Here is a 12,394-nt window from a genome sequence, read left to right as displayed (position 1 = left end):
ATGTACAGGAATAACTCACTGACATGCTATGTATCGGAGTTAAGGTGAGGGATGCTGTGGCCCAACTTCAGGATCACTGAAACCCTCCAACAGCTCTCCACTAGTACTCTGGATCCATCCTCATCCAGGAAGCTGGCAAGACATCGGCAAAGGAAGTACTAGCCACCGCCTCCTCGCTCCCGTCAACACCATCAGGGCCCTTGCTGCTGTCCCAGGCAGTGGAGAGTCTCCAGGCTCCAGCCAACTCCTCAGTCAGCTCCGGAGACAGGGTTTTGACTAGGTCCCAGAGAGCATAAAGCCAGTTGCCCATACCTGGGATGTGGACCCTTCAGGGGCAGGCTGTGGTTCTTTGCAAATAGTGGCCCAGTGTAACCCTCAGACCAGTGCGTTCTGGTCCATCGTATGCCAAAGATACCAATTGAATCTATTGGGTGTACTGCCAAATTGCCCTCTGTGCCCATAATGGGGACTGGTAGCACATTGGGAGCTCTCCTCTCTCTTAATGGCCAGAGTAGTCTAGCTGTACCATCAGGGCAAAGAGGGCGGGGATTCTATTCCAGGTACTTCCTGATTCTAAAGAGAAAAGAACTCCATCCCACCCTTGACCTAAGGGCCTTGAACAAGTTTCTAAGAAACTGGAGTGGTTTACAGACCTCCCAATCAGAGAACTAGACAGAGATCTTGTTAAAGACATTAAGCTAAGAAAGAAGGAACGGTGCTGATTGTTGGTGATTTTAACATGCCAGATGTAGATTGGGAAATCCAACAGAAGTAAGGAGTAGTGGATGCCCTGAAGGGAGCTCATCTCAAACAAATGGTAAGAGAACCCACTAGAGAGGGAATCATACTTGACTTGGTGCTCACTAACAAAGTAAATGTATCAAATGTCAACAGTGGGGGGCACATCTCAGCACCAGTGATCATAGATCATTTGGTGATCTTATGATCACAAATGATCTTATGGTTCGAGATCGCTAACATGTAGTACCAGTCCACACAAAGACCAGAGTGTTGAATTTAAAAATACAAACTTTTGTTGAAATGGGAAAGTACCTAGAATCTGAGCTAAAAGATTGGGAGGAAGTGGATGAGGTAGAACTACAATGGAATCAGGTACAACAAAGGAAGTGGCTGATAATATAAAAACAAAAAAAATGGCATTTGTGGAATACAAGAGACCCTAAATTGAAGAACACAGGGTAGAATATCTGAAGACACTAAAACAAAAAAAAAGAAATTAGGCAAAAAGGAAAAGATTGCCAAAGAGATTAAACAAGGAACAGAGCATTTTCAGATGTTACTGAAAAGAGAAGTCCAAAGAAGCATTCTGAGATTAAGCGACGAAAAGGAAATAGTATGTGGAGAAGGACATTGAAATGGCACATATTAAACATTTCAGTTTAGTGTTCACCCCTGAAAATCCAGAATAGACCATTGTTGCTTAACAGGACAGTAGATGATAGTGCACTAGACGTCAAGTTTGTTTACTGAAGGATGATGTATAGGAGGTGCTAGGAAAAATAAGTGGATAAAGCCATGGGGCCATACGAAATCCACCCCAGGATGCTAAAAGAACTCAGATTTGCTGGCGATACCACTAAGCATACTGTTTAATAGATCGCTAGATTCTGGCATGGTGCCAAAAGATTGGAGAAGGGCGGTGGTGGTACTGCTACACGAGTGGTATCAGCGAGATGGCTGGAAACTACGGGCTGGTTAGACTCACCTCTGTGGTAGGTACATTGATGGAGAAACTATTGAAAGAAAGCATAGTAAATTATCTGGAATCCAAAGGATTGCTCGATCCAAGACAACCTGGATTCACTGGGGGGGGGGGGGGGGGGTCTTGTCTGACAAATTTTATTTCTTAGACTGACTAGGGAACTGAACCATGGAAGAGTGCTGGACGTAATCTATTTGGACTTTAGCAAAGCCTTTGATGCTGTCCCGCACAAGACTTGAAAACAAAATAAGTTTGGGGCTGAATGACAAAAAGGTGTCATGAATTGCAAACTGGCTGACAGTGTGATGGTGAATGGAACCTACTCTAAGGAGAGGAATGTGTTAAGTGGTGTACTGTAGGGTTCGGTATTGGGACTGGTACTGTTTAATATTGTTGAGTGACATAACTGAAGGAATTGAAGATAGTCTGTCTAATCAAGAATGATACTAAAATCTGCAACAGGGTAGACACACCAGAAGGGGTGGAGAGAATGAGAAGTGATCTAACAGAGCTAGAAGTGGTCTGAAACATGGCAGCTGAGCTTCAGTGTAAAGAAGTGCAGAGTCATGTGTCTGGGGAGCAGCAACCCAAAGGAAATGTATGTATTGGGGGGGGTGAGGCGCTTGGGGGTCATAGTGTCTAGTGATCTGAAAATGGCAAAGCAGAATGACATGGCAAATTGCTAAAGCCATATGAAATGTTGAGCTGCATAGAAAGAGGAATATCTAGTGTAAAAAAAAAAAAAGTGGTTTCCTTGTACAGATCCCTGGTGAAGCTCAAAACCTTGAGTACTGTGTTCAGTTCTGGAGTCCGTATCTCAAGGGGGACAGAGAGTGGAGGCAGTTAAGAGAGAAGTGACCAAAATGGTGGGAGGACTCCCATCATATGACCTATGAGGAAAAGGTTGAAGGTCCTAAATATGTACACCCTGGAAAAAGAGGAGGTGCAGAGGGGACACGATATTTTTTATTTTTATTATCTATTTGTATATACCGACATTCCACCCAAGGGTATCACATCGTTTACATAATATCTAGTGAGATAGTGTGATCACAAGTCATGCTATCTTTACATTGAGACATTGTAAAATTACAGTGAAGTTAGGTTTTGTAACGTATAAAACTATAACAGTGTAAAATTAAGAGCGATTTGTTATCTAATATAACAGCTAACGTTTATTTGACTATTGAGGGTTCTCATTGTGGGTTATGTGCGGGGTTAAAGTTCTGTTTGGTATGGTTGTTGAGGTTAACTGTTAGCTGGGTAGGCTTTTTGGAATAACCATGATTTTAGTGATTTCTTGAAGTTCTGTGATGAGGGTTCCGTTCTGAGATTTGCTGGTAGTTTGTTCCATAGTGCGGGGCCTGCTATTGAAATTGCTCGTTCTCACCTTGAGGCAGGGTGGGCCAGTTGTTGGATGGGATGGAGGGTAGTCAAGTGTTATTGGATCGTAGGTTTCATTGGGAGGTGTATGGATGAAGGGTGTCCCTTAGCCAGTCTGTCTTTCGTTGTTAAGGGACTTGTGCATTAGGGTAAGGGCTTTATATTGAATTCTGTGTGTTATGGGGAGCCAGTGGAGTTCTTTTAGTACGGGGGTGATGAGTGTGGAGCGTTTGCTGTTTGTAAGTGATCTGGCTGCCGCATTTTGGAGTAGTTGGAGGGGCTTGAGGGTGGAGGTTGGGAGTCCAAGGAGGATGGAGTTACAATAGTCTAGTTTGGAGAATATGAGGGCTTGGAGTACTGATCGATAATCTTGAATGTGTAGTAGTGGTTTGATTTATTTGAGGACTTGTAGTTTGAAGTAGCCTTCTTTTATTATGGTGTAGATATAGGTTTTCAGGTTGAGCTGGGAGTCTAAGGTGACGCCTAGGTTTCTTGCGGTTGTAACGAGATGGCTCGTGCTTTGTGTGGAAGGTCCGTCTTGAATATTCCATGCTGCGGGTTTGTTAGAGATGTGTAAGATTTCTGTTTTTGCGTGGTTAAGGGTGAGTGCTAATTGGGGTAAGAGTTTTTGTATTTGGGTAAGGATGGAGCTCCATTGTAGAAGGGTGTTATGTATGTTATCTTTCGTAGGGATGAGGATCTGGCATCAGCATAGACAAAGTATTGGAGGCCCAGGTCAGTGAGGAGTTTGCATAGTGGGAGCATGTAGATTTTGGAAAGGGTGGAGGAGAGTGTGATGATCCTTGAGGGATGCAGTGTGAAAGGGGGAATTGTTTTGATTCCTTGTTGTTGAGGATTACTTTGTAGGTTCTGTTCGATAGGTATGAGCTGAACCTTTTGATTGTGGTGCCGTCTAGTCCAATTTCGCTTAGTCTGGTTAGGAGGGTGTTGAGGTTGACTGTGTCGAAAGCGGTGGTTATGTCAAGTAGTATAAGAAAGTAGGATTGGCCGATGTCAAGACCTCTGAGTCGGTAAGGGTAGGTAGGAGTTTTTCGGTGCTGAGTGTTTTTCTAAATCCATGTTGGGATGGATATAGTATTTTTTGGGTTTCCAGGTGTTCAGAATTGATGGTTTACCGTTTGGTTTTTTTTTCAAGGATTTTTTAGATAAGAGATTCGATATGGGTCTGAAGTTGGTGGGGTCAGCGGTGTCAAGTTGTGATTTTTTGAGTATAGGTTTGATGATGGCGTTGACTATGTCAGCTATAGGTTTGGCTATGATATCTGGGATTAGTTTCAAGGTTTTGATTGGTATAGGGTCAAGGGGGTGGGTGGCTGGGTTTGTTTTTTGTATGATGGTTTTTATCTCTGAGGAGGCTGTGGGTTCAAAGGTGGTCCAAGTGGGGACAATGGTGGGCTGGTGGATCAGTGTTTCCTGGTTGCTTGAGGGTTGGAAGTTATTAGTTTTGGTTTTGACCAGAAAGAACTGTGCTAGCTTGTCACATGTTATTGAGTTGTTCTCATTGGAGGGTGGGGTTGGGATGGGTTGAGTCAGCTTGGTGACTAAGTTGAAGAGGGCTCTTGGGTTGTATTGGTGTTTGTGGATTTTCTTTGCGTAATATTCGTGTTTGGCCTTGTCTATGTCAGATTTGTAGATGTGGAATATTCTGTATTTGTCCGGGTGGGGTAGGATCTTTTCTCCATTTTTTTTCGGCTTGATGGAGTACTCGCTTATATTTTTTAGTTGGTGGTTTGTACCATGGCAATTTATGGATGGTTTCCAAATATGATTTTTTTGGTGGTGATAGGACATTTTGATTTTGCGATTTCAGCGTTGTTGAGCCATGAGTTTGTGGCTGTGTTGAGGTTAAGATCTTTTAAAGGCGGTGGGGAGGGCTTCTGCGATGACTTCACTGGGGTATGGTTTAGGGAATGAGATGGTTTTTTTTTTTGTTGTTTTCTGTGTGTTTGATTTTGAGTTGTAGTGTGGTTTGGATGAGTTTGTGGTCGGGACCATGGGATGTTGGTGCGTGCTATTTGTTGTTGTTAAATATGAGGTCAAGGGTGTGTGACCAGATTTCTGAGTTGGTGTGTTTACTATTTGTTTGAAAACCAATGGCTGACTTGGTGTCAAGTGTATGTGGGGAGATTAGGGGTTGGAATCTATATGGGAGGTTGAAGTCTCCTAGGATGATTGTTGGTGTGTCCATGTTAATGTGTGATGGGATGATTTCAATGAGTGAAGATAGGTGGAGGTTCCAAGGATTATACCAGCATGATTTGAAGGTCTTTTGTTTGAAGAGGCCTATCTCCAGGGGTGGTGGTTTGATTAATGCAGTGTTGTATGAATCTGAATTTCTTAAGGCTAGGAAGAGTAGTCCCACATCCTTTTCTTTTAGGTCTTTGGATACATAAACGATTCACAACTAAAAAAAAATATGAAACTTCAAGGAAGTAACTCAAACTGAATGTCAGGAAATGGTTCTTCCCGGAGAGGGTGGTAAATGCTTGAAATGCCCTGCCGGAGGAGATGGTGAGGAAGAAGATTGTAAAGGGACATTAAAAAGTCATGGGATATGTAGTTCCTTAAGGAATATAGGTGATGAGCAGAAACAAAAGGGCAAAGTAAAGAAGAAAATGTGAAGAAAATAGGACAGGTCACCAATAAGGAATGAGTTAGACTATGTGGACACCCTAAAGAGCTATAGCAAAGGGGCATATAGGGTTAATCAGTTTCAATTAAACCCTAGTGACAATGAAAGAACCCAGACTAAAGATCTTTGATTCAAATTCAAAACAAGATTGCAGGGCAGACTCTATGGACCACCTAGTCTTTTTCTGCCATCTATTTCTATGTATTTGTATGAAAAGTTCAAGATTGCTTCCCTGGGTTCCTTGATTCACCTTTTTTGCAAAAAAGGTGACTGGCTTTGCTTCCTCAACACCCATATAGAGATCTTCTCCAGTCACAGAAGTATCTTTGATTCATGGTGGGAAAATGGCACTTCCAATACCGGGTGTTGCCATTCGGGCTCGCATCTGCCCCATGGGTCTTCACAAAATGCTTGGCCATGATGGTGGCGCATCTCCGCAGACTGGGAGTGCTTATCTTCTCATATCTGGACGATTGGCTGGTCAAGAGCATGACTCAGGCATGGGCCATAAGTCCATGTGCTTGACCCATGCAGGTGTTGGAGTCACTAGGGTTCATTCTCACCTACCCCAAAGTCCCATCTCAGCCGGAGGCCTACTTACACATCCCGATTCGCTGCGATCATCAGCGGTATCTCCAGTTCGAGATCCTGGGGCCAACATTTCAGTTTCGAAAATGTTGAATACTGTGTACAATTCTGGTTGGCCGCATCTCAAAAAAGATATAATTGCAATGGAGAAGGTAACAGAGAAGGGCTACCAAAATGATAAGGGGGATGGAACAACTTCCCTACTAGGAAAGACTAAAGAGGTTAGGACTTTTCAGCTTGGAGAAGAGACGACTGAGGGGGGATATGATAGAGGTGTTTAAAATCATGAGAGGTCTAGAACGGGTAGATGTGAATCGGTTATTTACTCTTTCGGATAGTAGAAAGACTAGGGGGCACTCCATGAAGTTAGCTTGGGGCACATTTAAAACTAATCGGAGAAAGTTATTTTTTACTCAACGCACAATTAAACTCTGGAATTTGTTGCCAGAGGATGTGGTTAGTGCAGTTAGTATAGCTGTGTTAAAAAAGGATTGGATAAGTTCTTGGAGGAGAAGTCCATTACCTGCTATTAAGTTCACTTAGAGAATAGCCACTGCCATTAGCAATGGTAACATGGAATAGACTTAGTTTTTGGGCACTTGCCAGGTTCTTATGGCCTGGATTGGCCACTGTTGGAAACAGGATGCTGGGCTTGATGGATCCTTGGTCTGACCCAGTATGGCATTTTCTTATGTTGTTATGCTTCCTTCAGTCTCAACACGGCACCGCACGCATTCACCAAGGTAGTGGTGGCTTCTCTGCATCGAGACGGAGTGCTAGTCCACACTTTTCTGATTGGCTCATTCGCGCCAAATCAGAGTCTCTCTGCAAGCTGGCGGTCAGCAAGGGTCCTGTCTTGTCTGATCTCTCTGGGGTGGGTCATCAACTTTTCCAAGAGCAAATCGTCAACCATCCCAGAAATTAGAATTTCTGGGGGTGTGCTTCGACACTCGAGTCAGCAAGGTGTTTCTTCCAGAGGTGCGATCGCTCAAACTCAGAGACCAAGTGTGCAACTTTCTCTCCCTTGCTCTGCCATGGCCTGGGACTATCTTCAGGTTCTGGGTTCCATGGCTTCCACTATCGATCTGGTTCCTTGGGCGTTTGCGCATATGCATCCATACAGAAAGCCTTGCTATCCTGTTGGAAGCCGCTATCGGAATCGTTTCGGACGCCCCTACCGCTCTCAGAGTCTACCGTCGTCGAACTGCAGCGGTGGCTCTCACCTGCCCATCTTCTGAAGGGTGTGTCCCTTCAGACGCCGCAGTGGATTGTTGTAACAATGGACGCCAGCCACTCCGGCTGGGGTGCGATGTGCTAGACCCAGTCTACTCAGGGATATTGGTCCCTGGTCCAATCTCGCTGGCACACCAATCGATTGGAAGCTCGAGCGGTACACCTGGCCCTCAAGGCCTTCCTTCACTTACTCCTTCACAAGGCGGTGTGGGTCCTATCAGACAACTCCACCACGGTAGCCTACATCAATTGACAGGCACCAGGAATCGTCTGGTGGCTTTGGAAGCCAGCAAGCTCTTCGCCTGGTCAGAGCGTTGCCTAGAGCGATTAGCTGCATCCTATATTGCGGGAAAGGAAACATTCAGGCAGATTTCCTCAGATGCCAGCGGTTAGAACCCCAGCGAGTGGGAGTTGTCAGAAACAGCGATGAATCTGATCGTCCGCAGGTGGGGTCCCTCACACTTGGATTTGATGGCCACCATGAGCAATGCAAAAGCTCCCCGGTTCTTCAGCCACAGATGGGAACACTGTGCGGAAGGGGTGGATGCCCTGGTCCCACGACATTCTGTACGTGTTCCCTCCTTGGCCGTTATTGGGCAAAGTGCTCCGAAGAATCGAGCTTCATCGCGGTCCCATTATTCTAGTGGCTCCAGAATGGCCCCGCAGTCCGTTGTTTGCGAATCTCGTGAATCTCGCCATGGATGGTCCTCTCCGCCTTGGTCATCTTCCCCATCTTCTTCGGCAGGGTCCCGTATTTTTCGATCAGGCAGATCGCTTCTGTCTAGCGGCCTGGCTTTTGAACGGCGGAGATTGAGAAAGAAGGGATATAAGGAAGCCGGCTACCTCTCTTGCTTATGTCTCGAGTATGGAAGGTTTTCGAAAATGTGTGTGCCGCCTCGGGAGTATCGGCTCATAAGGCTTCGGTTTTCCAGGTCCTTTCTTTTTCTCCAGGGTTTTGTCTTTCAGTTCCTTGCGAGTGCAGGTCTCCGCTCTCTGTTCCCTCTTAGGTAACATTGACGGTTACTCAGTGGCAGCTCATCCAGATGTTGTTTCCTCAAGGAAGCCAAGCACTTGAATCCTCCGGTCCGGGTTACTTGCCCCTCGTGGAGTCTAAACTTGGTTCTCAGCCCCTCATTGGCTGAGACAGGTCTAGTTTGCACTCCTATGGGAGTTGTCTATCTGGAGACTGATCATTCTGGGGAGTTCCCCAGATCTCATCACATAAGACCAAGGCATGCTGTGGCATCCCAACCTCCAGCCTCTGTCACTCACAGCCTGGATGTTGAGAGATTAATCCTGCAGCCACTTGATCTTTCAGAGGATGTGTCTCGTGTTATGGTGGCTTCTAGAAAGCCTTCCACTAGAAAGTCCTATGGACTGAAGTGAAGGAGATTTTCTGTGTGGTGTGTTCCGATGGCCCTAGAGCTGTTCTCCCACCCCACACAAAACTGCTTGTTCCTGAACATACCCAGATCAGTCCAGACCAGTGGGTTATGCACTCCCACCAGCAGATGGAGACAGAGAAAAAAACTTGGAGGCACTGCTATATACCAATAGTGCCACCTGCAGCTCCTCAGTATTTCTCTGTCTCCAGCAGATGGTCGTGCATCCTGCAGCTTTGGACTGAGTGTTAGCAGGGCTCCCCGAGGTGTGAGGTTCCGATCGCGGGCCATCCCTTGGGTGGAGCAGGGTGAACAGTGGGTTGGATACCCCTGGTTGTAGAGCCCGCGGATTCCGAGGGGGTTTGATAGCCAGGGCACTGCCTCCCTCGACACCACCCCGAAACCCCCTTCCAGCACCTCTCAAAGGGAAGTACCCCTACGGGGATTTTCTGTTTTTTTGTAAAGTGAAAAAGAATAAAAAGAGTGAAAGGATCCTTGCCTTCAGTTTTGTTCGCTACAGGGGGTTTTTCTGAGGCTTTTGCCATTTCAGGCAGTGCTCGGCTGGGGGGGGAGGAGCATCCTGGTGCCCAGAGCCGCCTCGGGTCGGGGAAGCAGCTCCCGGACGTTTTTCTCTTCAGGTCAGGTGCTGGGCAGTTGATTCTGAGGATTGTAGTAATTTTTGACTGCTTCCTTCTTCCTCCGCTGAGTGCTAAGCCCGGGTTATCTTTGGCATGGGTGCCATTGTTTTTTTCACAGGTCCCGCGAGTGTGTTCAGCACTGCCGATTTCCTTCTCCTGGGACTCCAGAGGAGCTGGGGGGAAGGACTGCCATGCCTGAAAGTGCCCTGGTGGAGGTCTGTAGGGCCTGTGGTCTGGTTTCTGAGTTGGATGCTCTGTGTCCCCCTCTGCCTCCTGTGCTGCCGGGGTGGGGGGGAGTGGTAATCTAAGTGTCAGAAGCCCAGAAAGCCCAAGCGCATGGCTGGGGGACTGTCTGGGACAAAAGGTAAACCCCAGGGGTCGGTGGACACACCGGGAAAGGAATCTCAGGAAGATATTCCCCCACTTTCCCCGGCAGTGGTAGAATCGGGCCAGGGAGAGCCAAAGTATGCAATTTCGGATTCCAGCAGCGATGATGTGGGGCTCGAAGGGTTTTCCCTGGAATTTGTGCTGTTAATGCACGAAGCCTTTCTGGCCAGGAAGGCTGCAAAGAAGAGGCCACAGGACAGCACTGGTGGCCCTGCCAAGTGCCGGAAGACGCAGGTTCTACCACCTCCGGTCCCTCGCAAAGTGGCCGTGGAGATGCGGGGAATGTGGGGGGATCTATCCACGCCCCAGGGTGACACTGACCCCGATCCGGACCCAGATGCCGGCGGGGATGATCAGTTGCTGATGGATGCCTTTTGGGAGGAGGGAGGGTGATGACCCCTGGGTGGTCCGTCGTTTAAGCAGGAGAAATTGTCCCCTTATTCCCCAGGTGCTGGAGTAACTGGGGCTCAAAACTGTCACAGGAGGATTCTGAAAGCAAAGGGTGCCCCCCTCTGCTGTCCCAGTTCCGAAGAAGATTCAGAAGCTCATCAGCAGGGAATGGGATGCCCCAGAGGCCGGTCTCAAGGTGGGGCAGGCCATGGCCAAACTGTATCCGCTGTTGGAAGAGCATTTGGAACCATTACGGACGCCCAAGATGGACGTGGTGGTGGCCACCATTACTAAAATGACTACCATTCCAGTGGCAGGATCGGCTGCCCTGAAGGGCGCCCAGGATCGCAAGTTGGAAGTCCATCTGAATTGCCTTTTTGAAGTCTTGGCTTTGAGCCTCAGAGTGGCGGTCTGTGCCAGTATGATGCAGCGCGATTGCCTGTGTTGGATTCAACAACCACAGGACCAGGCCTCGTCCGGGGTCATGTCCCAGGCATAGGCGGCCCGCCTAGAGGCGGGGGTGGCATACACAGCGGGTGCCCTGTATGACCTGGTATGGACTTCAGCGCGTTCTGTGGTTTCTTCGGTGGTGGCCTGATGCTTGCTGTCCAGAATTGGTCAGCTGAGTCGTCTTCTAAAGCTCGTTTGTGCAATCTCCCCTTCCGTGGGAAGCTCCTGTTTGGCGAGGACCTGGATCAGCTGGTGAAGTCCCTGGGAGAGTCCAAAGGGTATAGGCTTCCGGAGGATAGAAAGCCCTTTACCCCAAGGAGCCGGATTAGAGATTCCAGAAGATTTAAGTCGGGAAGGGGTGTTTCCTCCTCTTCCTATGGATCCAGACCTTCCTCAGGAGGACAGCAGTCCTTTCGGGGACCCAACCTAGAAGCGAGGGGAGGTTCCAGCCAGGGCCCTGGAGCTGGAAAATCTTCCCAATGAAATCAGGACCTCCCACTCTCCGGAGACAGCTGTAGGGGGGGGGGGAGGGGCTGTCCCAGTTCTAAGAGGAGTGGGCAAGAATTAGAGCCGACCAGTGGGTACTCCAGGTGATCTATGTCTGTTTTGCCTTAGAATTTTCACACCCTCCCAGGGACTCCTTCCTGGTGTTGTGCTGTTCTTCCCTAAACAAGCGAACCGCTGTGGAGGCCACACTACGCCGTCTGATAAGCTTACAGGCCATTGTTCCAGTTCCAGTGGCGAAGCAGGGTGCCGGTCGGTACTCCGTGTAATTTGTGGTACCAAAAAAAGAGGGAACCTTTCACCCCATCCTGGATCTCAGCAAGTGAACCGGAGTCTGAAAGTCCCGCGTTTTCTAATGCAAACCTTGCGCACGGTGATTGTGGCGGTTCACAAGGGGGAGATCCTCGCCTCCTTGGACTTCAGAGGCTTACCTCCAAATCCCGATCCGGAACGATCATCGGCGGTTTCTGCGGTTCTCGATCCTGGGACATTTCCAGTTTCGTGTGCTCCCCTTCGGTCTGGCGTCGGCGCCCTGCACCTTCACCAAGGTTATAGTGGTTGTGGCAGCAGCCCTCCGGCAAGAAGGGGTGTTAGTACCACCCGTACCTCGACAACTGGCTCCTCCGGGCGAAGTCGGAGGAAGATTGTCGGCGAACTATTCTTCATGTGACCCACATGCTGCAGTCGTTGGGGTGGGTGATCAACCTGGCAGTGTCACCTGATTCCCTCCCAGGTTGGAATACCTGGGGGCTCGCTTCGACACTCGACTGGGCCGGATGTTTCTGAAGGACCGCATGCACAAACTGCATCAGCAGGTGAATTGCTTGCGGAAGATGCAGACTCCTACCGCCTGGGACTATCTGCAGTTTCTGGGATACATGGCCTCGACACTGGAGCTCGCCCTGTGGGCCTTTGTTCACTTGAGACCGTTGCAGTGGGCTCTTTTGTCCCGGTGGAGTCCAGTGTCTGAGCAATATCAGGTGCAACTGCCCCTGACGTCGCAGTCCAGATCCAGTCAGGAGTGGTGGTTAGTGGATTCCAATCTGCAGAGAGGGAATGCCCC

At 48.2% G+C, this 12,394-nt stretch overlaps 1 protein-coding gene across 2 annotated transcripts in view; it reads left to right on the top strand.

Moving 5' to 3' along the window:
• LOC115075698 (serine/threonine-protein phosphatase 2A 65 kDa regulatory subunit A alpha isoform) overlaps positions 1-12,394 on the top strand; it is a 206,558-nt gene that overhangs the window by 174,143 nt on the left and 20,021 nt on the right. The window lies entirely within an intron of this gene.

The sequence above is a fragment of the Rhinatrema bivittatum genome, chromosome 14 (assembly GCF_901001135.1).
Source record: "Rhinatrema bivittatum chromosome 14, aRhiBiv1.1, whole genome shotgun sequence".
NCBI lineage: Eukaryota > Metazoa > Chordata > Amphibia > Gymnophiona > Rhinatrematidae > Rhinatrema > Rhinatrema bivittatum.
This window is presented reverse-complemented; position numbering and strand designations above follow the sequence as displayed.